This window comes from Pleurodeles waltl, chromosome 5, assembly GCF_031143425.1.
Source record: "Pleurodeles waltl isolate 20211129_DDA chromosome 5, aPleWal1.hap1.20221129, whole genome shotgun sequence".
In the NCBI taxonomy this organism is placed as follows: domain Eukaryota; kingdom Metazoa; phylum Chordata; class Amphibia; order Caudata; family Salamandridae; genus Pleurodeles; species Pleurodeles waltl.
The window spans coordinates 805095663-805122631 of NC_090444.1; the positions used below are offsets into that span (position 1 = coordinate 805095663).

General features: G+C 41.2%; 1 protein-coding gene across 1 annotated transcript in view; it reads left to right on the plus strand.

Moving 5' to 3' along the window:
• Positions 1-26969, plus strand: part of ARHGAP18 (Rho GTPase activating protein 18) — a 544764-nt gene that overhangs the window by 115091 nt on the left and 402704 nt on the right. The window lies entirely within an intron of this gene.

Consider the following 26969-nt stretch of genomic DNA (forward strand, 5'->3'; position numbering starts at 1 on the left):
TTCCGGGTCCTGGAGCGCTTCGGTCTGGGCCCGGGTTTTAGATCTTGGATCCAATGCATCTATCGGTCCCCTAGAGCGGCGGTTCGAGTTAATGGCATGCTCTCTACGACGTTTCCGGTCGAGAGTGGGACCAGACAGGGATGTCCGCTTTCCCCTCTCCTGTTTGCATTATATATGGAGCCCCTCGCACATCGCTTGCGGGACAGCCCCTTGGTTTCTGGTGTGAAATTTGGCGGAGATCTCCATCGTATTACTCTATACGCAGACAACGTGATTCTTACCCTTGCGGAGGCAGCGACCTTTTTACCTGCGCTTATGGAGATACTAGTTGAGTTTAGCCAAGTTTCGGGATTTAAAATAAACATGCAGAAGTCTCAGGTCCTTAGTCTGTCTTTGAGTTCTGATCACGAGGAGGACTTGAGAGCTCGATATTCCTTTATTTGGTCGTCCTCACGTCTTTCCTATCTTGGGGTTGAGTGGGCGACATCTGACGCAAAAACGGCGAGCCTGAACTAAACGAAGCTGGTTCGCGATATACAGCGGGACCTGCACTTGTGGGGGAGACATAAGCTGTCTTGGCTGGGTAGGGTGGCTGCGGTCAAGATGACCGTCTTGCCGCGAATACTATACATATTTCAGGTGCTCCCATTAACCCCACCTCCCCGGACGATTGCCACTCTACAATCTGCGGTCCTGAGATTTATATGGGAGGGTCGCCCGGCGCGTCTACCGCGGCAGGTTTTATATCGCCCCAAGGGTAGTGGCGGATTGCCGATTCCGTGTCTTCTGAGATATTTCCAGGCAACACAGCTGGGCTTTCTTGTGGAGTGGAGTCGTCCACTCACGGAGAAACACTGGTGCTTCATGGACCAGGCGGTGGCGGGCTCTCATCTATGGAAGGAGCCTTGGCTCCGGCACCAGCACAGGGCTGGAGGTCTTTATTCTTCCCCGATTACAGGAACAACATTACGCGTATGGGTTGCAGTGGCTTGCAGTTTAGGGCTGACTTCTTTTCCGTCCCCGATGACCCCTATAGGCGCGAACCCTGACTTCGAGCCTGGACTCCGTTTGGAAGCCCTGAGACGTTGGCACGAAAGGGGCTGTAGGAGGGTAGGAAGTCTTTTCGATGATCATGGGGTGTTGTCCTTTGACCAGATGAGAGAGGCTTATGGCTTAGTGGAGGCGGATAGGCTGGTGTACTATCAGGTCCGGCACCGGGTTCTCTTGCCGGCGAACAGAACTTTAATAGATAGGCCACTTACGCCATTTGAGAAATGGCTGTTCCTAAAGAAGGATAAGAGAATCATCTCAGAACTTTATCGGCTTCTACAAGGGGAAAACCGCCCGCCTAAGTCAAAGGGTCAGTTGAGATGGGAGAGGGAGCTGGAGAGAGAACTCTCGGATGAGGAATGGGACAGCATATTCTATAGAATTCACCACACAGCATATAATGCAGCAGGGACAGAGACATCATATAAAATTGCTTCATACTGGTACTACACTCCAGCGCGGTTGCATGCATGGGACCATGATAAGTCGGACCTTTGCTGGAGGGGGTGTGGAGCTACAGGCACACTTGTGCATTTCCTTTGGCACTGCCCCAAGCTACACCGATATTGGGAAAACATTATAGATGATATTGAGGCAGCGTTGCAAGTTACGATCCCGAGACTCCCATCGTACATTTTATTGGGGCTGCCCAATCCCCTTACTTTTCCTTTAAGATCCCTAAAAGGGAGGCAGATGGCTCTAGCACTTAACGCAGCGCTGCATCTGCTCCTAGCTCTCTGGGGTACAGACAGGGTCCCGACGCGCATCTTATGGCTCCAGAAGCTGTGGTTTATCCTAGCTATGGAGAAGCTTACTCTAGCCTCTCAGCATCGGATAGGAGATCTGGGCGAGTTGTGGAAGCCGTTCCTTCTGATTCTTTCCGCAGAATTTACTGTACTGACATGCCCGATCTACCTGAGAGTCTTGAGGCTGATTTGAATTCTCGGTTGGAGTGCTGGGGGGGGGGGAGCTGAGCTTGGATGATGCAAGGGGTAGAGGAGTGGAGAGGCAGGAGGATGACATGGTTTCTCGGAGGGAGGCATAGTTAATGTGTTTTTATTAATATGTTTATGTGGTTCTCATCTGTGGGACTGACATCTTGGAAGACTATTGGGCATTGCCAGTGGACACATGGCTCTGCAACGAGAGGACTGGTTGGGTAATACCTCTGGGTATGGTCTTGGGATTTATGAGAGGGACCTCTGTATGAAGATACGAAATTGCTACTGTGCTGATACATTTCATTTTATGTCCCGCAATGAGCTGCATTTTGTATGTTTACATTTAAAAAAAAAAAAGCAATAAACAGATTTGATCCTAAAGCTGTGTCAGTGGAGCTGTACGTAACTATGTCAGTGTATGACTTTCTGTGTTAGCAGCTCTATGGGTATCTGAATAGGTATGTAAAGCACTGAAATGAAATTTGTGTTTTGACCACTGACTCCATATTGCACTTAGCCTAGCAGCACACCGTCACATTGGTGACCACCAGATTCATTTTGCCTATTGACTTTATTTTATGACTAACTTTGCGTTAGCCACTGTCAAGTTAGAGGTGCAGATGTTAGAAGTGCAGAAGCTGCAAGTATTTGTCCGTGCACATGGTTAGGCAATGTGTTTTTCACTCATGTTTTCACTCAGCATCTTCTTTCTCACCAAGGGCCAAGGCATAAAATGGGGGAGTTAGAGGGATAAGGATGTGCTAAGATGATGTTTATGGTACAGCAGGGAGTGGTTTGGTTTTGGAAGGGCACCTTGGGATCCTGGTCAGTTTCAACGTTTTGCTTTAAAAACTGATCTGAAGTAGCCAGCATTTTTTAGCACCAGTTTACGGAGTGGAAGGGGTTTTCTAGAATTCTCCTCTTGCTCGTTTAAGATGTATAAGAGACTGAAACCGGATTGACCAAAAAGTGATTCAGACCTCTTGTAAGATCAGGACGCTGATGCCTGTCAATCTTCCAGTGAGTGTAGATCTCTTTCTCTTCATGGTTGATCCTGGGGTCAACAACCTGTGGCTGGCAGGAGAAAGATGAGGCGAATTCTACTGTGCTCCATGGTGATTAATTTTTAACTCTTATTATGTACTTTGCATTGTGCATGAATATATGTGTGTGTGTGTGTATATATATAGATATATATATATATCTATATATATATATATATATATAGATATATATATATATCTATATTCTGTGTATAGATTGAAGTAGAGAATTCTTCGTACATGTTTTCATTCCATTGCTGCATGTGCACTTTCAGTGGTACTGACCTTTCTTTAGGAGCCTTGCAGAGTGATTTAATAAATGTATTTCCTAGACTAAGAGTTGCATACCAGAGATTCTTTTCAGTTTGTGTATGTCAGTGCAAACTATGTACTAATTATTACTTATTTACTGATATTTTCCATCTACATATACTTCCATTGTACATAACGTTTTAGTAACTTGCTAAAATAAGTTTTGATACTCTACAATTTTTTCTTCTTACTTTGGCGCTCACTGTACTTTTGCTTACTATTCTGATGTGCTCTTCCTTTTATATTTCCTTTTACTCTTCTGAACATGCTAGACACTTCCATCCACCCTGTACATTCACATGTTTTTTTAAACACATTTTTTCTTTAAAGTACACCCAAATTAACATATCTGTGAAATGTCTGTGGGTCTGCAATGTTTTTGTCAGTATCATTTAGAATCACTTTTCACTGAAAATGTGAATTATCAAGCAGGAGAATGGTAAACCACTCTTATACAAGGGAACCATTTACAGTAACTCTTTCTACTTTGCTTTCAAGGTTACTCAGGCAGAAAACAAATCACACCCTTCCTTTCAAATTTCACTTCCATCATACTACCTCTGAATGGTCAATATTGTTAACCTTTTCTAAGTCTCCTCAAAAGAAGCACAAAATTGGAAATGGTTTTAGGCAGATTTGCGTATCCACTGCAGCACTCAGGGGGGCCCCCACATCTCCAAAGCCGGTCACACATCTGCATACTTTCTTTTCGATCATAGTACCTAGTTGTAGACACCACCATACTTATACCATCCACTCAAATTCATCTTTTGAATTGTAAATGCTCCTGCATCCCTCCAAAATGGTCAGAGTGGGGATTGTGGGTCATAGTTTTGTGTTTTGGGCCAGAGAGAGTGCTAGAAAGAGTGGCATTGACAGGACCTGGGTTTACCTAATGTGGATATGACTTGGGTCAGCCAGAGAGGGATAAAGAGGCATCAATTGCTCATTGTGGTTGAAAGCGTTATGGATTGCAGAATTCCAGACTACCTGATTGTGGACTGTGATGGCAATGACCTAGGCACAATTACTGGGATAGGACTGCAAATCTAGATGAAAGATATGTTTGGTAAATTAATGGTACTTTTCCTTCCCACTGCCTTGGTATTTTCCAACACTTGCCAAAAGCAGAAGTGGAAGTGCTCAAACAAACGTTGTCCACAGATTGACAAATCCAGGAAACGTGTCAATAAAACAGTTTCATTATTCATCAGAGACCACAACTTGGGCTCTATATACCACAACACTTTACTTGTTGATATGGATAAAACATATCGAAATGATGGAGTTCATTTCACAGAGAAAGGCAACAGGGTGTTTCTTAACAACTTAAAAGACTACGTCCTGTTATATGTGTAGTAGTCTTCTAGACATAAATACAAAGGCTCATGTCACAGCCAACCCTTTTTTTCAATCTCTGGTTACTTTTATTTTCAAATCCTTTTTAAAAAAAATCTCATTAGGATTCACAGATGCATGTCTCATCCACAAACCAAAAGCACACATTCAGTACAGAACAGCAACACTTTTGGATTCCTGATGGATCCTCAGATCTATTGCCAACCAAAAGCTCTTAATTTAAATAAACACACATTTAATACAGTGGGTATGTGCATGGCTCTATGGATCTGTGAGTTGATGTATCAGTCGTTTTGTGGGTCTGTGACTAGGATTAGGTCTGCCACTAACTGTAGATCTGTAAATGGGTGTGTGAGAGGTTGTGTGGGGTATGACAGTGTGAGTGGGTGTATGATTCCCTACATGAGTGTGAGTACATGTGATCTCTTATGTGGGTGTGTGTTTGGATGTGGAAGTTGCTGTATATATCGGTGAGTGACTGTATGGGTCTATGAGTGGTAGTGGCTGTGGGTCTGTGAGTGGGTGTGCAAGTGGCCATATGGGTCTGTGAGTGGATGTGTGAGTAGTTGTATGAGTGTCTGTTTGGATGTGAGTGGCTATATGGATGTGTGAGTAGTTTTGTGGGTGTATGAGTGGCTGTGTGAGGCAGTGTGGGTCTGTGAATGGGTGTGTGAGTGGCTATATGGGTCTGTGAGTGAATGTGAATGGTTTTGTGGGTGTGAGTGGGAATGCAAGTGGCTGTATGTGTCTGTGAGTGGATGGTTAAGTGGTGGTTTGGGTCTCTGAGTGGGTGTGGGTGGCTGCATGAGAATGAGAGTGGGTGTGTGAGTGGTGTGTGTGGGTGGCTATATGGGTGTTGAGTGGATGTGTGAGTAATTTATGAGTATGTGAATGGGTGTGTGAGTGACTATATGGCTCTGTGAGTGGATGTGTGATTGGCGTGGGTGACTGTATTGGTGCATGAGTGGCTGTATGGGCCTGTAAAACATATAGTGAAAAAAACAAAGGTTACAGGGACATTATAGTTAGGTTTATGAGTGTGGTTGTATGGCTCTGTGAGTGGGTGTGTGAGTGGCATTATGGGTCTTTGGGTGTGTAAGTGGCTGTATGGGTCTGTGAGTGATTTTTGGATGTGTTAGTGGGTGCATGATTGGTGGTATGAGTCTGTGAGTGCATGTGTGAGTGCAGGTATGGGTCTGTGAGTAGGTCTGTGAGTAGAGTGGGGTAGATGTACACCAAATTTGGCAGAAAGCTTGGTTGATCCACATCTCTAGATGCCTATATTTCTTTTTCCTTCAATACCTCCAAAACTGCTGAACGTATTTGACCCAAATGACAAGAGATCTTTCTGGACCAAGACCTGCCAAATTTGGTATAATTCTTTTCAGCAGTTCGAGCTGTAGTCATGTTTAAAGTCCCTATGGGAAATTGCATGCAAAAAGTGTGTTTGAGGCCCCCTCCACCCCCACCACCCAACCCTCCTTTTTCTCAACCCTCGCTTGACAGATAACACTAAAACTTTCCAGACACCAGCTGAAGTAACCAGGACACTAGTTTTGAAAATGTTGTGAAGATTTTCAAACGACTTCAAAGTTGCAGATAAAACAAAAAATGCTTTTCCTAGGGTAAGTAGGTCCTAACTATAATAACCTACCGTCGACTACCAGTATTTTTATATATATATATATATATATATAAACACTTAGGATCGGCATTTCCTTTCGTGCACCAAACCATCAAAGGTGCTTGTCTCGATACGCGCGGCAACGCGTATTATGTCAACACATTTCTCCCGCACTCAGGAAGAAAGACAGCACTCCACGAACACAGTTCATTAATTTAATCGTCTACAGGGACGCGTTTCGGCGTTGCCGCCTTCTTCAGGTTGAAAAGGGGAAGACGGGAATACCTACACCACTCCCTACCGAGAGTGGAGGGCAAGAACAAAAACCCTTGCCCTGAAGCATTTGTTTTTTATTATTGTTTTTTGTTTGGCCTCTCTTTTGGGGCCTGCCTTTGGCTACTGTGTGTGTTTTTTTTTATTTTCCTCTTTGACCCACAGTACTAAAACACAAGGAGGACTGTGAAGCCAACAGTCTTCCTTTATCTGCCTGAGTATTGTTTTTTTAAATTTTAATTTGTTTGGTCGCTGGGAGAAAAAGGGGAGCACAACACTTTTGGGAGAAATCTTGCATTGAGTTGGTGGTTACCCCAGCACCCCTCTCACCTCACCTCCCCCTTTCTAATCGTATACAAGGAACCCCAATATATCCGACTTACCTTTCCTTTCTTTTTCCGTTCCCTTCCTTATCCATCTCATTACCAGGAAGACCCACCTGAAAGAGAATAGAAGAACGGGTGATCGATCGGAAGGAGGGAGCTTTGAGAATCAACTCATCAAACCTGGGAAAAGACTGAGAGTTGAATAAAATAGACTGAAAAAGAAAGACATAAATAAGAGAAATAAAAGTACCAACTTGAAAACCCCAGTATCACGATTTGTTTAAGCTCTGTTCGCATAGCGCTATAGCCACACCTCCTACAGGCACCTTTTTGTAAAAGGACATAAAAACATAAAAGAAGCAGTAGTAAACTTGAATCTATCATGTTCTCTACTGTTAGGAGATTGGACTGCTATGTTTTTTTGTTTTGTTGAGTAGCTATTTTAATATAGCACTTTACTTAACATGTGAGGAAGTGGTATGATGGCATTGTGGTGGTAGCGGTGAGATATACCTTTTCAGCTAAAAGATAACAGTTAAAATGAGGAAGGGTCTGGCAATGTGGTGTGAGTTATGGTTCAAACAGTCATGTCAATAGTCTTGTCATCGTAAGAGAAGTAATCAGGGTTGTCACTTATGATGTCATAAACAATGCTGTGTGTGTAACACTTTCAGTGCAACAAGAAGTGATAGTTATTGTTTGCAACACAAACCAAAACTGGCAAATTTCAGCAGTTTCACAAATTTGTGCCCAAACAATTCTCCATTTCTGACTTATTCTTCAGTGAATTTGTGTTTTTTGCAGATGTTTCAAAATAAGAATTAAATGTTATTTTCTCACTTGTGATAGCTTACTTTTTAAACTCAAGGATTTCTTACCTTTCTTCTTAAATTAAACTTCAGTCAAAATGTAAATGTACTTGCTAGTAGGAAAAATGAAAAGCATGGTAACTCACTTTTTTTTATTTTGCTCTGACTATCTCAGTGAATGCTGGTATTTGTTATACTGGATCTTTGTTGGACCCCACGGCCTCACCCTACTCACCATTGGAGTCTTCACTTCTCTGTAATTGCTCCTGATTTGTACCTGAATATGTGATACTGTGTGTTTTTTTTTGGTTGCTTGTGGCTGACAGCGCCATTCTGTACTACAGAGTTATACTTTTCCAGACATAGCTGAGTCTGTATCTGACTGAGTGAAGGCTTTTGTTATATGTTGGACACAAACTGTTCAGACTGCTACTTTCACTTCATTTTCCTAAAATCTATGTGACTAGTCCAATCCATAACTGCACTCTTGCAAACTTTTGCTTGCAATTTGAGTGCTCACCCAAACCCATGAGTGTGGCCCGAGTGCTGGAACGGGTGAGTGGGATGGTTCTGTAAACCTGGATCTGCACTGGACACGCTCTGCCTCACTATACTGTTGCTTTCATTGGAGTTCTCGTCCAAATCGCTGATTGTGGGCCTGAGTTCTTCCAGCTAATCACATTGAGTAAAAAAAAAAATTAAAAGGTGATTGACAGTGGATTTTAATGTATATGTACACAAATGCCATCCCTTTATCTTAATGCATATATCTCAAACACTACTTGACAGATTTACACCAGGATCCAAAAAACACGCTTCACTGTTATTTGCTCAATTTTTTGGCAACATTTTTTTTGGTTGCTAAAATGGGAAAGGAAACACTTCCCTTTTGATGGATGTTTATATAACTTATTATGCTGAAACCTTGCCAATAGAGTTGATTGCCAAGTTTCATGAAAACCAATCCTTGAAATAAAGTTATACACAAATCAAAAAAATGTTTTAACAGCACTGGGGCAACTGGCAGTTGCCACTGTATGGTTATAGTTAGGTCAGAGTTTCCATAGGTAGAGCAGTTTTGGTTTCTCTAATAACTTTGGTATGATTGGTGACTTCACAAAACTTCCCCCCCCAAAAAAGGAGGTTCCATCAATGCTTTTTTCCCACGCAATTTCCAAAAGGAATTTTGGACAGTAGTACAGCCAAAACGGCTAAACGATCTAACACCAGATTTAACAGAAAAATACATCTTTACACAGAAGATTGTTTTGTGATTTGGTGTAAATCTATTTAGTAGTTTTGCGGAAGTTAAGGTTTGAAATGTATTGATATATTGAAAATTGATCTGAAATTCAGGTCTTCTGATTGGTTGAGGGAGTTTTTTGGAGCAAGTTCTCTGACTGGCTAGCCACAACATGAACACAAATCTTGCTGCAGCCATTATATGACTTAGTCCCATTTCCTGAAATTTCTTTTTAAAAACAATATAACGAGGCTGGGTAGACATACCCTGACATTCTAGTCCTTGTGGGGGAGAGGTTGTAAAGGGTACCCCCCTCCCGGGCCAAAGTTAAAAACATGTTTTGGTCCCACTGTGGTCCAGCAGGGCTCCTGTAGAACTGAAAAAACATGAAGGGCTCTGGTATTTTATTGAATATTCCCTGAGAAGACATATTTAGTGAATGTTTTGTAAAGAGGAATGTGAGGCCCACCTCCGTGTGCCAAGTTATGGCCCCAAGGTACCCATGCCCTGGGGCCTGAGGAAATCGGGATCCCATCCTCCAGCACAGAATGTGTAGTAGTGAGACGGGCACTTTGGTCAAGGGAGCAAATATAACAGGGTGCTCCCACCTGGTGGGAGTGACAGGAAATGTGTTTGGCTCTTAACTCACCCCAAAGACCAGTGGTTGTGTGAAGAGGGCTGGTTGGCCCACGGGGATCTTGGGGCTCCTCTTGTGGCTTGTCTTCATAATTGATGTGGTCCCTCCTTGATAGAGCCAATAGACTTACCATGTTTATTGATGTGATCACCCCTTAACAGAGCCAATAGGTTCATGTGGGGTAACCATCTGGCAAAGCCAATAAGCTTGCCTTCATATAATGGTGTGGTGACCCATTGACAAAACCAATAGGCTTGCAATGTATTATTGATGTTGTGACCCTTTCACACTGCTAATAGTCCTGCATTTTATATATTGATATGGTGTCTGCTTGACAAAGTCACTTGACCTGCCTCATTCAAAAGAACACCCCTTTATAGTATGATGAGCACTCTTTCGTTGGCCATGCTCAGGGGGACATTCTGTCATTTCAGATGTCGTCCATGATAACATTGAACATGCCATGAGAGATGTAATATGTAATGTCATAGGCACTACAAGGCAGAGGTGCAAATTATAGTTAGATTCAATTTCAGCAGTTTTTAATGTAAAATTGTATTTTATAACTGACATTTTCACTATCACTTTAACCTTAGTTTGTTTCAGGGAACATATATATATATATATATATATATATATATATATATATATTTACTATGGGCTATACTGTAGTGAGTGTGTATTTTCCAAGATTTATATGCTTTGTGTGATATCCTGATGGATACAGGTATTGGTGCAGTGATAGCATCATAACATTTAAGTATCACACATATGGCATTTCTGTCTTCTGCAGTTCCACACACAAGAAGTGTGCTTCTATTGAAAGTGTTAAGAGAACCTTCAAAGTAACTGTTTCCACAGTTCACAAATGTGGTTGTTTTTTGCATAGTTTTATTTTTAACATCACAAAGTTGCATTTTGTTGTAGTTCTCCTTGGGAATGAGTCAAGTACAGCTGTAATTCTTCTTGATAATAAACAAAGTCAACCAACATGTTTCGCCCCTTGAGTTGCTTGCAAGCCGGGGACATTCTCAAGGCTTAGAGCATGAAGGTCCTTGTGTTTGTTATTCCAAGTAATGCTTTTAATTGCCCTCTGGTCATTCGGAATCTGGCACAATGCCCTGTTCAGTTTGTGTCTCTGTGGTGCTTGCTCTGTATATCGTCTGTCTATATAATATGAGTCCGTAATATAATAGTTTATATTTACTCTTTGAGTTTATGCTGTGATGACACACCTAGAATCTTCTCTCAACAAGTCCCAGTCCTTTTATATGTGGATATACGCAGTTTTAATGTCACAAACCGCAAATGGCCTTCAGAAACCTTTAGAGGGATTTAACAGCTTTATGACAAATCCAAGTTTAAAGATAAATCACCAGAAATCATTTATATTAACTTGCGGTACAAAAAATACCAAAGCTAAATCTTTTTTCACTGGTGAGACCCGATCACGAAGGTTTTGCGCTTCAATTATTCAGGAATTTAGTTTGAACCAAATTTGTCATGGGGCAACATGACTGTCCAGAGAATATAGAAAATGGGAGTAGACTGCAAATGTATTTAACCCTGATGGTCAAGCAGTATAGGCACAGATTCGCAAAAAACTGGTGCATAAGCCAATTAAGGAGATGGTTCAGTTGTATAAATCTAAATGTTTGGGAGGAGAAACATATAGAGCTGGCGTGTGAGGCTGTGAAGCGTCAGTGAGAATGTAGGTCATCCTCTGGCGATTATTGGTCATCCCTAAATCCACCCCAAGTTTTATTTCCCACAGTGAATTGGGCTTGAGCTATTGGAAGATAACCTTAAAATGCCCCCCTCTTCCTCTGGGCTAAAATCTGGTGTATCCTGTATGCAAGTTTTTCAAGAGAGATTCTGAGTGACTCTCCTGAAGCTGGATAATAAATATGCTACCCCTTGGCTGTCATTTGTCAGGAAAAGCGTCAATGATGTGGGCACGATTAACCTTTTTGAATACCCCAATACTACTGGGCCCGAACTAAGGCCATATTTCAAGAAACTTTTTACGATGAATGAAGAGATTAGAATTGTAAGACTAAACCACCTAACTTCAGTACTTAACTATTTGCCAACTTCTACAAGACTTAGGGGGTTATTACAACTTTGGAGGAGGTGTTAATCCGTCCTAAAAGTGACGGTAAAGTGACGGATATACCACCAGCCGTATTACGAGTCCATTATATCCTATGGAACTCATAATACGGCTGGTGGTATATCCGTCACTTTACCGTCACTTTTGGGACGGATTAACACCTCCTCCAAAGTTGTAATAACCCCCTTAATATTTAGCAGTATCTAATTTAGGTGGAAAAGCTGTAACATAGGTTTTACCTTATGCGGCTCGGGTTACATTTAATTCATCTCTTGGTTACTTTTCCTATTCCAGGTTCCTAGGTTTTTAATTTCTTCCAGTTTGTCCATGTAATAATCCCTCATCTCAGTCGACAGTGCATTTGATGCTTTTCTGCACGTTATACAACAGCCCGAGAAGATGTTTTTTAATGCCTCTTTTAAAGCATAAGCACTTTACATCTCACAAAGAGGGGTTGATCTTTTGAAAATGTTAAATACTCGAACAATTTGTTTTTCAGTTCTTAATTATATTTTGTCTACAATTAAATTGAGAAGGAGGTATGCTTTATAGGAATATTTTTGAGATCTGTTTGGTTAGCAGCAGTTAAAGAGAAGTTAGCTTTTGTGGGTGCTTATAAAGCATTTCTACCACCTGTTAAATGTATATACAAATTATAATTATACTTATACTTTATGGTGTTTTAAAAACATTGTGCCAGTTGCTGTGTAATGTTTTTAATAATTTCTGAATCTGAAATTATAATTGTATAATATATTTTACATTTGTGTTTTTTATTGTCCTTGTTATGACGGAATAAAGACTATTGAACAAATAACTAGGAGTCAGTATGCATAAAAGGGAACTGTAATATGGTCCTTTTATACCTGGGAAATGTTATCTTCTTTATGTGAAATGTGCCTTTTTAAAGCACTGGGTGGTGTTCAATAAAAACATCCAAATGTGTAATGTATAGTATATTGGAAATGTGGGGAGTGCATGTAAAACGTCATTTAATATCATTGAAAAACAATATGCCCTGAACTATGCTGCAAGTCAGGCTCTGTGATCAAGAAGCTGTGCACATGGGTGATGGTTCACCTTCAAGGGATTGAAGGTCAGGAGGAACAGGGTTACTTTTAGTTGAAGAATGTTGTTTGGTATCAAACAACTAACATTTCAATTAATAAAGGAAAGTTACGATTTTTGTTTTTTACATAACACATGTTCAAAAAAAGATCTCAGAAATTTCCCTAACACACAAAGTTTACAAAACAAAACCAAAAAACCCTGAAATCGTCCAGTTATGTTTAACTATACAACCCAAACCTTGCGCTCCTCGACATAAAAGCCATAACTCGCCCACTAAATGTACTGTTCATCACCTCATAACATTTCTACCAATAAGTTGCCACAAATGTTGTAAGGTTGTGGACTTAATCCAACATACCTCTTGGGTTAGGCTTTTTATGTACTTCCCATATCCACCTCCAGAGTCTGTAGGGTTATGTGGCATTGTCAGGCTGTGGCAGCTTCCAGAACCCTTGTCCTATTCAGAGCAATATTTTGCAGTTGATCACTTAATATTATCATTATCATGTGTCTTCTGTAGATACCTGAACCCCTTAATGTGAGGAGAAGGTACCTGCATCTTTATGCTTATAGGAGTGACATAAAATTATCAAGTGTGATACAATGTGTTGAATTATAAAAGTTAATCTTTCATTGTGTTACAACTAGGAATGTTGATTCAGGATGTGAAAAAGGATGAACAATGGCTTTCTTAGCTCAAGCCATACTCCACACAGATAACAATTGTGGCATGGTCAGTTGCGGGTTTCTCTCTTAACTTGGACGTGACCTTGTTAGGAAAGGGGAGGGCTAGAGGTTTTGGGTATGAGAGGTAAGTTGCAGGACGCCACAGTGCCTATACTGCTTGACCATCAGGGTTATGCAGAAGATGTAAAAATGTATTTGAACTCTAAATTAAAGCCCTCACTTTTCCTAACAAGGTCACGTCCAGGTTAAAAGAGAAACGAGCAGATAACCATGAACAGTTCTTTCCTTTGAAACCACTCCAGGGAGGACCCAAGCCATTTCAAAATTTAGATGGACACTCCACCCCTATATTGCTGTTAGTACTGGTTCTTGTTTGTGGTGGGGTTGCTGTCAGATGATCTAGGAAGGCTCTTGTAATGAATGGGAACAGATGCTATCAGCACTATTTGGGATTGGGTCAGCAAATTAAAATGGGGAGTGCTAAGGTTGTCCTTTGTTCTACAATATAGCGAATCCTTGATAATTGGCTAACTGTTCCTGTAGACCCAGAGACCATAATACCTAAAAGACAGAGCCATCATTGCCAGCCAGGAATGAGCCATTTCTGGCTCAGGGAGCCAAAAATACACTTTATAAATGTACTATTCCACTAAGGTGGATGAAAATCAGATTTCACTATTGAATTGGATTTTGATAATATCTCATGGGAAGATAATTCACAGAGGGAATAACAAGTAGGTGTCCAGTCACTCTCAGTCCACTCATTTCAATATTGAGCCATTTTTTATAAATTGGGTGGCATGCCCTGTGGTTATATGAAGCATTCTTACATGGCAAAGACACCTTTTTTGCCATTTGATAGTGTTGTTACTGCAGTTTATTTACATTGCAGTCCAGCCAGGGCACATTGGTGTTTTTGGCAGCCATACATTTTTTAAATACATCTGGGTGGTGTAAAGCCATATTGAAGCCTACTTATGACCTTTAACGTCCAAGTCACTGGTGCAGTTTGTGTACCATCTTCCACAAGGAGTTGAAAGAGACTGACCCAGCAGTGTGATACAACATTGAATTTCTGTCACTGACCTTGTTTTTTCAGCATGGGGAGAACCGGCTAGTGGATGAGGTACCCAGAGGACAGACATGTCCTCCTTCATGTGAATGATTTTACAAGACAAAGTAATTAAAATAACACAAGGGATCATCAAAAGTGGTGAAAGCTTGAGCTATAAATGAAACGGGCAAGCTTCAGCAACTAAAAAAACAGAAGTCAATCAACCAGTGCTTTACCACCAGACATGATGACACTAGAGAACTGCTTTCATAACACTGATCCTCCACAGCAATGCATGGCTATAAGTAAGGAACCAAATACATTGTCCTCCATACTAAGTGCCATCAAGGAGATGAGAGTGGCAATTGTGCCGAAGATACACTGTAGTTCCAGATCTTTGCCTTCCAAGTAAGGATCAAAAGAAGACTAAGGAGAGGGTGGTGAATGCATTGTGACAGTATTTGCACTACAGTCTGAGGCTGTGGAGGAGGGCTCAAATATCTGACATACTGAAAGGTTGCACTACCTAGAATATAGAGTTACGGATGCTATGAATTGTTCCATAAAACCAACCAATGAACTGTTGGAGATAGAGTGCCCCTAGGTTGAGTTGTTTTTGGAGAAATGATTGAGCAAAGAGATGGCCCAAAGGGGCTTATAAGGTTCTTCACAATTAAATGTGCACACAAATCTTTGATGTCTTCCCCAATACATAGGACTTGGCCCCAGCAGTCTTCTTCATTAGCATGAAATCAACTTAATATTCCAAAGAGCCAGACAACCATCTCCATTAACAGTCAGTAACCGCAAGATTATGCTGTTTCTGGACTACGCCAAAGCCAGCCAGAATAAATGTATTTGATTTATGGAAGTAAAGATAAGGCTACAAACTCAATCTGGAATGTAACCTCCTGGCCAAACTGAAGATCATAAATTGAGAAAAACCTTGGTTCCTGACAGAAGAAGAGATGATATAGAACTGAGCTGAAAATGGGCTGCTTTCAGCAAAGTTGAGACTGAATAGGAAATGCAACAGTATTGCTGCAGAGGATGGAAAAACTACAGAACTGAGAAGTTGGAAAGACTGACTAGAAGACAAGTCATGGAAAGTAAGAACATTTTATTGGTTGCGACTGGCATCCAGCAAACGGCTGGATAAGTAGAACAAATGGCCAACTCATAGTTGGTGACCTTAGAGATGAGATGGTGGGTTTGCAGATATACAGTAAGGTCTTAGCCCTATGAGTCGAGAGACAACACATTAAGTTGAATGATCTAATCAGTCTGATATGGGGATTAATTGTTGAATAATAGAGGAGATACGATTGACTCCGGAGTGATGATGACATTTTGGGTGTGATGGGCTGATGTGAAATGTGGTGGGTGCAGATAGCTTTGTCTGCCTTTGAGATAAGATAACCCATTTTGAGAACATTTTCCCATATTCCTGTACTAACATAGTCCTTGTAGTAGCATATGGTTGTGGATGGTGTCAAATACATCTGAAAGGTGAAGAAGCAATAGGGCAGCCACTTTATTATTGTCTACTATGAGTATTGGGTCATTGCATATGGATACAGGGCTGCCTCAAAATGATCTGAATACACATTGTTAGTCTGCCTTGAGACTGACTATTTATTGGGATGGGAGTTGATTGCAACAAGGTGTAGTTTTTTCTTTTTATACACATATGTTGTAGGTTATTAGTGGTGAGTTGAGTGAGCCAAGCCAAATAAAATTTGTTGAAATACTCAAAGTTGAATGTGATGTCTGTAGTTGGCATCTTCTTGTCAAACCAGCTGTTGAGATCTCCTTGAAAGGATAGGTTAAGATGGTTCCGAAGATCTTGGGCTCTTTATCTAGTAGTTTATCTTTTGAGTTTTCGTTGCTGATTGTTGGTCTATACATTAAGAGAAAGGAATAAGTAAGAGTGGGGTGACATCATGCCACCCAGGATTCACAGTCATTTGTGGTAAGGCTTTTGATGTGTTATTTTTAGTGCTTTTCTAAAGATGACTGCTAGGCCTCCTCCAATTTTGGCATTAGGATTTCTGTTGATGATGCCAAATTTAGAGGGGATGATTTCCTTGCATGTGGTTGCAGCAGATACATTGCTGAGCCACATTTCTTTCACAAAGGTGAGATCTTGTGTGGTGTCTGAAGGAATTTCAAATATGTTGAAGCACTTTTTTTCAAGGACCTTGCTCTGAACAGCAAGAAATGTTGTCCAATTCACATGATGGCACTTTCAGGAGGTGCAGCCTACTATGGCAGAAAGAAGAGAGCATTGTAGATGTGGGTGATCTGGGTGATGTAGCTGTGCCTTGACATGGTAAATGAGGGTATGTTGTTGAGTGAGGAAATTCTAAGGCTTGAGAGGTGAGTAGGTTTTTGAGGGAGGAGGCAGTGCTGTAGCTGCTGGGTTGCTTGTTAGGTTGAAAGGTGTGTGGACGGAGTATCTAGTGATCACACGTTCTTGCCGTCCCTTAATTTTGAGCTTCCTCCTATCAAATGACTTTGCTTTGAGTTGAGGTCATTCGTTGAGTGGGTTGTCTTAGCGGAGATGTGTGATTTAAATGGGGTGATTTTTATACATTGTCGATGGAGTTAGAATGGTGGTGTGGATGTTTGTGTGAGCTCTTTATTATTAGATCTGGGGGTGGCTAATCATGCTTGAGAAGATGGTACTGGGAAGAGTTTTGTGCTGGTGGCATTAGAATGGTGAGATACTAATCTGACAGAGTATTCTTCCTTTGAAATTGAATGTGGCATGCACCTCACTGATTTTCTAACTAGTTGATGTATGAGTAATAATAACCAGGTGCCTGGTAGTTGGGTAATAGTCACCTGTGGCAATATCCTCTCCCTCTGGGTGTAGCTAGTAGTTGATGTTGCCTGTACTGATGAGTGTTTGCTTACCTGGCGATTTGAAGGTGGAGATGCAAAGTTCCCTGGCCTTCAGCCCTTTCAAGGCCCAAACAGGCAGTACCCTTAACCTGTTTCCTTTTACCTGGATGCTCTAAAGGTTTTGTTTGAATAGCAGAGGAAGCCCTAATGGTCAGGTGAACTGGATTGATGGGAGTCCTATTTGTGGACAAATGAGAACCCTAAGCCCTGGAACAAATTAAGACCTTACCTTGGACCAGTTTAAACCCTATGCCCTGGAACAATTGAAACGGCACCAGAGTGTCCAGAGATCTAATCCTGAATGGATAATTGAGAGCTACTAGATATGATTTAAAACACATCCCTGGATCAAAGAATACTCCCTCATGACCTACACACTTGACTGGTTTAATTTGTTTGTATAGAACAAATAGTTCAAATGATACATCGTGTTTTTTGATCGCAACCCTTGACTGTTGTCAGTGAGATAGGGAAAACTGCTAACTTGGCTACCGATTTAGCACCTGCATCGAATTGCCTTAGAAGACCTTGCATACATGGGTACAGTAAAAATGCTATAATAGAGTACTTTGTATATTATTCTGTGTTAGTGTGGTGTAGGAGTTTCTACCAAGTGTGAGGCGTTTAATGTAATCAAATATGGTGTATGCATTAAGACATCATGCTGGACAAAGCTGATACTTTTTTATTTATTTTATTTTGACACTGTTTAGGTAGCGCAGACTGGGTCTAAAGGCATAAGAGCCATTACTAGAGAGTAGCGAGTAAGTTCTGGTTAACAAACATCATAAAACAACCTATTAGCATCAGGTACACAAGGAACAAACAATTTATGCCATCAGGGATGTTACTGGGTAAGATGTAGCTAATTATCACAGTAAATCGGCAGGAAATAGCCAAGACCTATTAGGAAAGACTGAACAAGTCAACCTAGGAGATGCAAGCAGTAACCTCCTCTTTAATTAAAGTGTTCCTAAAATAGGAGGATTTTGAATTCTCTTTTGAATGTGAACAGAGAAGAGGTTGTGGGAAGAACTGGTGGGAGCAAGTTCCAAATCCTTGTTTGCACTACCACAGAATGCGTGTTTCCTGCAGTGTTCTTGTTTTTTTTTAAAAGCTTTTTTTTGGTTTAAAAAAAAAAAAAAATCCCAGAAGTGGTACATAGTTGTCAGCACAAAGCACAAGAGACATCTTCACTTATGACGTGACAACTAAACCATGATGCAATAAAGTAGGAAAGCAGAGAACCCCTGGACTTGACTACACAGCGGCTTCCTGCCCCTCACCGTGGGCGGGGGCTGTGTGCTTCAGGGCTGCAGGAGCGTGTATCCCCAAGATCAGACCATGGGCTGGTCGTGTACAGTTCCAACTGTACCATGCCCATTCCCTCCAAACTCTGAAGTGTTTTTAGGGGCATTACCTTGGCAGGTAAAATGGGCGTTGCAATCCCATACAGTAGTTCCTAACCTTAACTCATGTCTCCGTAGGAGGAGCCACCGTCTCTTTGCAGTCAGACACAGTAACTCGTTTGGTCACAATCAAGCTCAAACAGAAAAGGGTCCTTTCATATCATACTCTTCTTCTAAATTTTGGAAGGACTTTAATGTCCTACTATGCATCCTTTTGCCCAGTACTGATATACTTATTATGTCCCAGCAGAGAAGCCCTAAAGGGAAGCGACACATGGGAGTCTAGTACCTCGCCACAAAGGGGTCTCCAACATCAGCCTGCCCCCCACCCCATGGATTTCATAGCCACGTTCCAGACCCCCAAAGCTACTCTTATGTTGGACAGGAGGGCCTCCGGAATGGCGGTGTGGAAGGTAGCGCCGACCCATCACCAATCCCTCTGGCGCATTTGCTGGATCATTGAAGCCCTTGAACCACCACCCATTTACTATAAGGAGGTGCACCACCCTGTGGCACAAGAGAATGTCAGCAGTAGCTATCCCTCCATCAAAGACCGACTGGCAACTCCTGCAGTGTTCTTGCACTGAAAGTCAGAGATAATAGCAGGTGGGACTCTGGGTGTTCTTGAACCTCACTGGGTTCCAGAGACTTTTATTTTTCCAACCAGATGAGGGGGGTGGAGTTGTGAAGGACTTTGAATAATGACTTATGTCTTAAAATGAGATCTTGGATCTATGAAGAGCCATTGCAGGATGTGAGGAATAGGAGAGATGTAGTTGAGTTTCCTGTGGCATGACACAAAGTGGGCTGCTGTGCGGAGCACTGCTCTCAGATCATCTAGATCTGCTTTAGGAAGCCTAGAGGAGAGCAAGTTACCATAAACTGTTTTGGAATGAACCAGTGCCTGGGCCACATGTTTCACATCCTTCTCAGGGATTAAATGCCAGTCAGCTGGTGGCATGTGCTTTTGGGTATGGCTGAGATTTGGCTCTGGAGTTCTAGGTGGTTGGCAAGTATAAAGCACAACAATGTACCATTCTCCACAGTAGCTAAATTGTTGTTCAGGAGAGAGAAGGATTCCAGCCACTCTAGCATAGGGAGGTTGGATTTTTTTTTGGGGGGGTGGGGGTGGAAGAGGGGCGATTAGTAAAAATTTAGTTTTAGTTGGATTGAGTTTTAAGTTATGGTTGGTCATCCATATCAAGGGTAAAGGAGAGAAAACAGATGCCTTCAGGGGAAGATATCTACATGTAGATCTGAGTATCATCTCTATGTGAATGAAAAAGATTTCCAGATTTTCTCAAAATCTCACCAAGTGTTTAGGGATATAATTAACAGGGTGTGGAGCAGATAGAACCCTCTAAGACTCCTTGTCTTACGTTGGGTTTTTTGGAGACAGAGCTCCCTATTTTCACTCTTTGTGAACTGTTAGACTAATGGGAATCAGACTACTTTAGGACTGTCCTGTTGATGCCAGTCCATTACTTCGGACTGCTAATTATAGTGTGGTAGTTGACTATTTTGAAGGCAGCTGAAAGGTCTAAAAGTATAGGTAGACAGGAGTTCCCTGAGGACTTGGAGAGAGTCGTCCACAGTTAGCAGAATGGTACTTTCTGTGCTGTAACTGTGCCAGACGCCAGATTGGAAAATAATGAGGAGGGTAGTGAACTGGATGTGTAGCAGTAGCTGAGATAGCAGGCAGCTGTTGTATACCTTCTAAATAAGGGAAGTGTTAAATCGGGTGAACGTTTTTCAGGTCATTGGTGTGGATGTTGAGGTTCTTCAGAGTGGGAAAGACTTGGCTGATTTGTAGACTGTTGGGAAAACCCCATTGTTTCAGTAAGGATTACTACAAAGGGATTCAAGAAGAACTACGAGATAAAGGCAAAAGAGAACCAGTCAGCCATAACTGCAGGTGTCCGACATTGTTACATTAATTGGGAACAAAAGAAACACACATTCATTGTTGATAGTCTACAGTGCTTGAATTATAGGGAATGCCTTATCAGACTGCAAGAGGAGGGTAGCAAGACAAGAAAGTTATTTGCAAGGCTGAGGGTCAGATAACCAAAGGCGCCCTATATTACCGTTATTTGGAGGGGATGGCACAATGGCTTATGTTCGTAATAAACCCAGTGATATATCCTCCACATATTAAGCGTGGTTATTCCTGCACAAAATTTAGTTACCACCCAAATGAAAGAGTTTGTTTTGGTCTCCAGAGGTGGAAGTGCTAGTGACTCAACAAAGGTAATCGCTGTATGCTCCATTACTTCTAGGAGATTCTGGGAATGTTATGAGCAATGGCAACAGGCAAAATGCCCCATTCGCATAACCTCCCCTCTGAATTTTACAAACTTTACAGTGGTATACTGAATGCCTGCTTACTGGAAATGTATGACCTAGCCAGGCGGAAAGGCACTGGCACCTGATGACTGAGGAGGAAATGACACTCGGCATATTCAAGCATGATAAATATCCCCTGGACAAGACCTCATATTGATCACTAATACATTTACACAGTTACAATGTATGACATGCAGGTTGGCAAGTGTCCCATCTAATGAGGTCCCAATGAGTACTTGAATTGCAAACCCATAGTCATTTGAGGAAGTACTGTTTGGGACAAATGACTGGCTTAGCTTGTGATTGGTACCTTTGCAGAAAACCCGGTATTGCTGGACAAGGTATCTTAAGGCAGTATGGGAGTGGTGTGTGCAAAAGAATTAACCATCTCGATAGATAAGTGTGGTCTGGATTTCAGACACTGGCAAGTGAAGATGTATCAGAGTATGCAAGTCCATAAATGCCTCCATAGTAAGGGATATGCCTGACTCAGGTGTGCTTCCCATATTTGGCAATTTGCGGTTTGAGATACCAAAATTCCAAATCATTGTATTCAAATAAATGGTCAGGGTAGCTAAATTGACTTGGGACTTAGGACACCAGGAACCTCCAATTGTAACAGTAGGAAAATGTTTACAGTATTGGACCCAGCACTGAGGGATACCACGTGGTGCAATTAGGTACACTCATTGAAAATAGGTAGAAGTCCTGGGCAAGGAGTTCAAGGAGATATTGAAAACAAATGGAGTCCTTAGAAATGCTGTATTTAAGCTCATCCAATGTAGTAGCTTACTTCAGATATACTTGATTATAAAAAACCTGAATAAAATGTATCTGGGGTCAGGGATGAATGCTGTATATGCTTTCAGAAGAAGGTACACGTACACAATGATACTAGAAAGAGGTCACATATCAAGTGTTATCCTTGACAGGTAACATGAACCAAAACAGACCGCAGAGGATAATGCCCATATCTCAGAACAAGTTAGACAGCAAGCTTGTCAGCCTAGCTTTGTTATTGACATAGAGACTAATTGTGATGGGGTGGACATCTAAGATAGCACCACTATGGGTGATATGGTAGAGTAAACTGAGGTAATGGTCTGAAGCAGAAGCAGTTGTGATGGCTAGACAACAAAGATGCTTTGGTAGGCTACCATCAATCACAGCATGGGAAGACCTACTATTAAAGAATAAGAGAAAAGTCAGATGAACACCCCCACCCCCAGATGTTTCTAGGTTTCAGGAGTACATAGTATTTAATCAAAATGTGGGTTTAGGTAATAGGTAGTTAAAACAGGAAACTCTTTGGTGACTTGCTTTGAAACTGCACAGGAAGGGGTTTGCACCTTTCATATTTATGGTACAAATTCAAACAGAAGCTGCACTCGAATGGATGGACCTTGGCTTCGTATTGAGGCTTAATATCACCAATGCAGCATTGAACCAATAACCGTGAAGTACAATTTGTCCCACAAGGATGACAGTGAGCAGTAGGTCTACAAACCATGAAGGTTTATTAGCAGATTAGCAAAGTTAAAAACTTAACTCATTCAAGTTAATCATAAATCAATATTCGCCTTATAAAGCGCTAGCAAATACAAAGACAAGGTATTAAAAAATTGTCCTATGTAAATCAAATAAGATTCAATTTCCCTTCAAGGGAACTTACCCAAGGCTAAGCTAAGGAGTCAGATAATGTTGAGGGAACTAAAGCAGCAGGTGTCAACAATTAAAGCCCTTAAAGGCAGAAATAAGTGAAGGTTCTCACTACGAGTATGAATAAAATACATATAAGGTCTCAAGGGAGTGGAAAGGTGCATCTGTTCTCGAAGGAGTAAGCAGGAACACCTGAAACTATCTAGATCATCAATGCACAAGCAAAACAGAAGATTCAACAAAATGTTACTCCCCATGGTTTCCATCAAATGGGGACCAAACAACAACTAGCATTATTTCCCTAATAAGGTGTCTTCACTCTGCTTCGAAGGAATCTCACAAAGAAAGCTTACAGCTGCATGACCTTCAGGAGATATCTAGTACAGGATGGTACATCACGGCACCTCGTCCTCCGGCCATGTGCAAGAAACTTGCAAAGAAAAATAGATTTCAAAGAAGCTAAACAATTAAAGCAATTTAGTTAGTTTAAAATATTGCAGTTCTGAAATGAGAGAAAAAGTGAGAGAACACACAACAGCCAAAGAATATTTTAATCATTAGCATAACTTGTTTAACTTAGGCCTACAGTAATTATGGCTCACTTAGTGTGAACACACTTCAACTATGGTTAACTATAATGTTAAAATAAAAAACATGTGGCAAACTAGAACCCAAAAATCATACTTTATATATGAATATGATATGTATCTAAGAATGCACTTTAAGCCAAATCTAAACATGGTGACAGAGAGTCACTAGCCTCAGAAATGAATTAAATTGAGTTCTCGGTTAGGATTACCCTCTCAAATACTGTGGAGATAAAGCACAAAACTAATGTACTGGAACGAGCCATTAACTGTTAAATGTAATTCATAACTAAGAAAATGTCATTAATGGCCCATATTTTTACAGATTTTATCTATTACTGTTTGCTCTTTTCCTTTTTAATATTTACTCTATATATGTTAAGTTTAACCTTACTTATCTGTTGCAGTCAATTGTACTGTCATAGTTGATGCTCAATACGTAATTTGTAAATGACCAACATGAATCAGCCAAAGTACAAAGATATGAAAATTAATATAGCTTGATCATTCATATATTTTAACCTCTTCAGTGCGGGCGTTGGGCAGTGGCCGACGCCCGCACTACCTCCCTTGTGCGGGTCACGACCAGTGGCCGACATCAGGGAGGGGTTTGAAAAATCCCTGAAAATAGCCCTTGGGGGATACGGAAGAGCTTCCGTGTCTCTCCCAACTTCCCCCATCCGCCCCTTTGTGATGTCAGAACAGCGCAATGCGTGCTAACGTCACAATCTGTTTTCCCCACGGAGCAGGAAGCGGAGGAAAAGCCTAAACGGGCCTCCCCACCGTTTGGGAAGGCCTCGTTTGAAAGGGGAGGTTCTCCCCTTTCAAACTAGGCGTCCCTGAAACGGTTTCCTATCCCTGGTTCGCAGCCGCGCTGCAATCCAGGGCCAGGAAACGCCACTAGACACAAGGGAGTTCACTAGAGGGGTGGGGCGACCCACTCTAAAATCACCCCGGGGCATATTTAAAACAAATAAATGTTAGTAATAAAAACATTAATAAATTAAAAATAAATAATAATAATTTGTCAGGGCGTCTACCGTGAGCAGTGCTTGACCCCCTGTGGGGACAATTTGTTTTTAATAGCTGTATGGCTGAAACCATACAGGTAGAATAAATATATACGTATATAGATTGAGAGATGTCACTTTTGTCAATGCATGTGTGGTTTCCCTGGGGGGCTGCGATCGGGCCCCAGGAAAATGACACCCACATATAAAAGTGATCTCTTCACATATATATACATATATTCACAACCAGTTCTCTTGCAGTTGCAGCTTGCGTCTTCAAAGCAATGCACATACTTCAACTGACGCATTTCAACCGTAGCTTTTGAGCAGCAATAAAAAGTCAAGTAACTCTTGTGATTTATGTTTCTGCTACAGAAGGATCTGACTTTTGTCTAGTGGCAGTTTTGATGCCATAAAGTAGCACAGAAGGTTTATATGCCTACTGCAAAGAACAAAATATGTACTTTATGTAAATAGCTGAGTTGATTAGTAAAGCCAGCTATTACCTGCGCTGTAATACAAATGAAATTTATGTGCAGAGGGGCTATGAAGAGATGAATGCCACTTTTGCTGAGTGAGGTACCATTTTTATCAGGAGACATCGGGGAATGCTGGGTGAAAGGAAATTTGTGGCTCCTCTGAGATTCCAGATCTTTCCATCACCGAAATGTGAGGAAAATGTGTTTGCAAAAAGCAGGTCAGTTTTCTTTGAAAAAATGTGATGTGTCCACGTTGTGTTTTGGGGCATTTCCTGTTGCGGGCACTAGGCCTACCCACACAAGTGAGATACCATTTTTATCGAGAGACTTGGGGAACTCTGGGTGGAAGGGAGTTAGTGGCTCCTCTCAGATTCCAGAACTTTCTATCACTGAAATCTGAGGGAAAAGTGCTTTTTTGCCAACTTTTGAGGTTTGCAAAGGATTCTGGGTAACGGAACCTGGTGAAAGCCCCACAAGTGTCCCCATCCTGGATTCCGCTAGGTGTCTAGTTTTCAAAAATGCACAGGTTTGGTAGGTTTCCCTAGGTGCCGGCTGAGCTAGAGGCAAAAATCCATAGCTAGGCACTTTCCAAAATTGAGGTTTCATTTTTACCGGGCAACTTGGAGGAACACAGAATAGAAGAACAAGTATTATTGCCCCTTGTCTTTCTCTGCATTGCTTCCTTCCAAATGTAAGACAGTATGTAAAAAAAAAAAAGAAGTCTATTTGAGAAATGCCCTGTAATTCACACGCTAGTATGGGGACCCCAGAATTCAGAGATTAGCAAATAACCACTGCTTCTCAGCACTTTATTGTGTGCCCGTTTTGGAAATACAAAATTTTCCTTGATAACTATTTTTCACTCTTTATATTTCACCAAATGAATTGCTGTATACCCGGTATACAATGAAAACCCATACCAAGATGCAGCTCATCTATTGGCTCTGGGTACCTAGGGTTCTTAATGTATCAAGCCCTATATATCCCCGCAACCAGAAGAGTCGAGCGGTTTATTGCTTTAAAAAATCTGCTATAGCGTGAAAAAGTTAGGGAAGAAAATGTGGCCGGAAATGTCTCTTTTTTTCACCTCAATTTCAATATTTTTTATTTTAGCTGTTACTTTTTGTAGTAAAACCTTGAAGGATTTATACAAATGACCCCTTGCTGAATTCAGGATTTTGTCTACTTTTCAGAAATGTTTAGCTGTCTGGGATCCAGCATTGGTCTCACACCCATTTCTGTCACTAAATGGAAGGAGGCTGAAAGCACAGAAAATAATAAAAATGGGGTATGTCCCAGTAAAATGCCAAAATTGTATTGAAAAATGTGGTTTTCTGATTCAAGTCGGCCTGTTCCTGAAAACTGGAAAGATGGTGATTTTAGCACCGCAAAGCCTTTGTTGATGCCATTCTCGGGGGAAAGAACACATGCTTTCTTCTGCAGCCCTTTTTTCCCCATTTTTTCTAAAAACAAACAAACTTTTAGCTGTATTTTGGCTAATTTATTGATCTCTTCCAGGGAAACCCACAAACTCTGTGTATCTTTAGAATCCCTAGGACGTTAGAAACAAAAGACGCAAATTTGGCATGGATAGCTTATGTGGACAAAAGGTTATGAAGGACTAAGCGCAAAATAAAAGGGCTCAGCACTTTTGTGGGGGGAGTGGCCCACTAGCTCAGGGGTTAATAGTAAAAGAACAGTATTTACTTTTCATCCCCGACAAGATTGTGATTAGTTTTACACCTACTGAAATAGTTACTGAATGTTACAATGTATTCATTATTAATTGCAGTTTGTGTAGATGAATCCTAAATTCACCACTAAACAGCATTTTCCTTTCGCTCTCCGAAACAACATCCACTGTTCAATATCATTTTTAAATGACCTAACATTTATATTTATTGTTTTCTTCTAATTGTGACAATGTAAAGTATGTATAATTTGTGCTGATCAGTTAGTAATTGCTTGTGATATTTTTGTGCACAATATTTATATTTTCTTGGATGTTTATAAAGTTTCCATAGAGCGGA